The sequence below is a fragment of the Prunus avium genome, unplaced genomic scaffold (assembly GCF_965620075.1).
Source record: "Prunus avium unplaced genomic scaffold, drPruAviu1.hap1.1 HAP1_SCAFFOLD_58, whole genome shotgun sequence".
In the NCBI taxonomy this organism is placed as follows: Eukaryota; Viridiplantae; Streptophyta; class Magnoliopsida; order Rosales; family Rosaceae; genus Prunus; species Prunus avium.
The window spans coordinates 77,501-80,000 of record NW_028276914.1 but is presented as its reverse complement, the minus strand read 5'-3'; positions in this window follow the sequence as shown (position 1 = coordinate 80,000).

The window sequence follows — 2,500 nt, the reverse complement described above, 5'->3', positions numbered from 1 at the left end:
GTCGCCCACAACTAGTGGGTGAATGGTGTGCTTCCCGGGGTTGGCATAGACATTCCCTCGCATGCAAAAGATTGTCGATGCGAAAGATTATCTATGCCAACCCCGGGAAGCACACCATTCACACACTCCCGACCGGTGTGGTGTGGCGGTGATTGGATAGTTACGGATTGAGCACTTGCCAAGGATCAAAATGTGTCATTTAGAAGAAACATTTTCAAAAAGTTTTTAAAATCTTGTGGGTTTGCAACTCATAAGAGCGTCACTTTCAACGTCCCCGGTATTGGATTGAGTTTCTAAAAACAACCGTGCACACCGAGGTTAAACTTTACCGGCTCCACTCCGACTCGCCGCTCGCCCACAATTTGTTTGCAACGAAACATTTGTTTTTAATTTTGTTGGTTTAAATCTTGTTGGTTTGAAATTGTTTTGAAAAGGTTCTTTAAATCTAGTGGGTTTGCAACTCATAAGAGCATCACTTTCAACGTCCCCGGTATTGGATTGAGTTTCTAAAAACAACCGTGCACACCGAGGTTAAACTTTACCGGCTCCGCTCCGACTCGCCGCTCGCCCACTAGTCCGAAGGCAACAAAACATTTGTTTTTCATTTTGATGAAAATTTCTGTTTTTAAATCTTGTTGGTTTGAATTTTTTTTGAAAAGGTTCTTTAAATCTTGCGGGTTTGCAACTCATAAGAGCGTCACTTTCAACGTCCCCGGCATTGGATTGAGTTTCTAAAAACAACCGTGCACACCGAGGTTAAACTTTACCGGCTCCACTCCGACTCACCGCTCGCCCACAAATCCGAAGGCAACAAAACATTTGTTTTTAATTTTGATGAATTTTTTTGAAAACATTGGCTTGGCAAGCCCCAATCCGCGACTATCCACCCACCGCCACCCCACACGGGTGGTTGTTGTTGCGAAATGAGGTTGTGGTCGACATGCCCGCGCATTTGAGAAGGAGTTCCTAGCACTCCATGCTCTTCCATGCCAAAAAAAAGCCTAGACAACCCCATTTCGCAACTTTCCACGCCTTTTTTTTTCCCCCTCACCCATGGCGGCGGCGTGGTGGCGGCGGCCGGATTCCGGCCACCACCGCCATGGGTGGCAGCCCCCCGACCCCGACACCAAACCCATAATACCGAGGCAACATATCGAGGCAACATATCGAGGCAACATGACATGGGTGTGGCGTGGGGGAAGGGGGCTGCAGCTAGGAGGGCATGGGCTGCCATGCATATGCAGGCAACACACACCCCCCTATATAGCATTTTATGCATTTAGCCCTTTGACAGGAAGAGACATCACCTATGCGCGAGGAGTCATAATGGGCTCTAAATAATTCAATACAAGGTATTTGGACGTGATTTTTTGCAGGGATACTAAGAAACATGCAATCTCTGATGGGAAAAAGTTTCATAAATATTTGAAGTCGGGAAGTATTTTTTATTATTTTTAGAAGTCGTAAAATTGAAAAAATCATTAAAACAAATCCGGGAGGAATTTTTTAGTTTTGTAACTTGGAGAAGGTACTAAAAATCATAGACTACTTATGGGGAGCTTATTGTGCGAGGAAATTTCAATAAAAATGGGGTTTGACAAGGTTTGAAAAATTCTGTCGACATTTGAAAAAATCTGGAACTAGGCTGCCGGCATGCTGCGCACATGCTGCGCGCATGCTGCGCGCAGGCTGCGCGCAGGCCACGGCAGGACAAGTTTCGCTAGCCTCACTGTCGACCGAATGCGCAAGCTGCGCGCACGCCATGGCAAGACAAATTTCGCTAGCCTCACTGTCGACAGAGTCAGCACGCTGCGCGCACGCCATGGCAGGAGAAGTTTCGCTAGCCTCGCTGTCGACAGAATCAGCACGCTGCGCGCAAGCTGTGCGCGCGCATGGCATGGCAAGTTTCGAAAAATTCTGTCGACAGGCTCCCGAGCGCGCACGCTGCCGACATGTTGTGCGCACGCTGCCGGCATGCTGTGCACACGCTGCGCGCAAGCTGTGCGCGCGCATGGCATGGCAAGTTTCGAAAAATTCTGTCGACAGGCTGCCAAGCGCGCACGCTGCGCACACGCTGCCGGCATGCTGTGCGCACGCTGCCGGCATGCTGTGCACACGCTGCGCGCAAGCTGTGCGCGCGCATGGCATGGCAAGTTTCGAAAAATTCTGTCGACAGGCTCCCAAGCGCGCACGCTGCGCACACGCTGCCGGCATGCTGCGCGCACGCTGCCGGCATGCTGTGCGCACGCTGCGCGCAAGCTGTGCGCGCGCATGGCATTGCAAGTTTCGAAAAATTCTGCGGCCAGGCTCCCAAGCGCGCACGCTGCGCACACGCTGCCGGCATGCTGCGCGCACGCTGCGCGCGCGCATGGCAGGACAAGTTTCGAAAATTTCTGTCGACAGGCTGAGCAGCGCGCACGCTGCGCACAGGCTGCCGGCATGCTGCGCGCAGGCTGCCGGCATGCTGCGCGCACGCCGCGCGCAAGCTGCGCGCGCGCAT